Raw genomic sequence first — 1167 nt, forward strand, 5'->3', positions numbered from 1 at the left:
GTACAATCCCATTTAATTAACAATTACACTAACCCTCTAAGTGATGTGACAGTGTTATTCCCATTTAACAGGTAAAAAATCAGAAAACATGGAAAACTTTAAGTAAGTTTTCTAATACCAGACAGCTAGTAAGTTGTTTAACCAAGATTCTGATCTCATCTAATTCAAGTTCTAGATATTACTAAAATCAAGGTGTTGTTCATGCTTATTAGACTGAAAAAGTAAGCTATGAGAAAAGTCTAATATGCCTCCCAAATTTCTGACTTGCCTGAATAGTGGTGGCATTAACCCAGATAAGAACACAGGATGAAAGCGAGCTGTGCGTATTTATGCATGTGTGTGTGTTTATGTATGCCCATGAACACTTGGTCATAATGGTGATCAGAATGACGTAGTTATAAAACAAAATTAACACTTAACTTTAATAAGATAAAACTTGAAATATTTATGTGCCATCCTGATGGAGATTTGCATGTGACAGTTGGGCGTATGATTCTCATGCTCAAAGGAAAAAAATGGACTAAGCAGATATATTTGGGAGTTATCCCCATGCAGGTATATAATTGGAAGCTGTGCATATCAGTGACAGATTTAATTTTGGCTCTCTCTTATGTAAAACTGCTCTTTTCAAAGAACAGTAACCTCATAACTACCAAATCCAATGATTACTTCCCTTTCTCGTCTTGCTTGACTTATTTGTAAACTATGTTGCTTGATTAATCAAATTAATAGTGATTCAAACAATGCTCTCTAGAGATGTCAATATATGAATCAAAGTAACAGGGGATAGTCACAGCCTTATACAGCCTTATAAAAGTTATAGCCTTATACAAAGCTAACTATGTTGAAAAAAATTGTTAGCTGAACAAATTGCCATAGGTACGGTATTTGACCAGTCTAAAGGCCTATAAAGGAAATAGGAATGTTGGTGTCTATTCTATGGCAAGCCTGAGAGGTGGGATGTTAGAAGTCATGTAAAGGCTACAGCAAAAAACAAAAGAGTTAAGTGATAGTTAGAACTGAGCAGGAAAAAGAGTGGAAAAATAACCAAGTGAAGTGTTGGCCTCCGACAACGATCATTCATCCAAAGAGATGATAAATGCTATTTGGTTCAAATAAGTATAGATATCTGAAGAGACATAGTCCAGGAAATGAAGTCTGCATGGT

The sequence above is a fragment of the Galeopterus variegatus genome, unplaced genomic scaffold (genome assembly GCF_000696425.1).
Source record: "Galeopterus variegatus unplaced genomic scaffold, G_variegatus-3.0.2 Scaffold12770, whole genome shotgun sequence".
Taxonomy (NCBI): domain Eukaryota; kingdom Metazoa; phylum Chordata; class Mammalia; order Dermoptera; family Cynocephalidae; genus Galeopterus; species Galeopterus variegatus.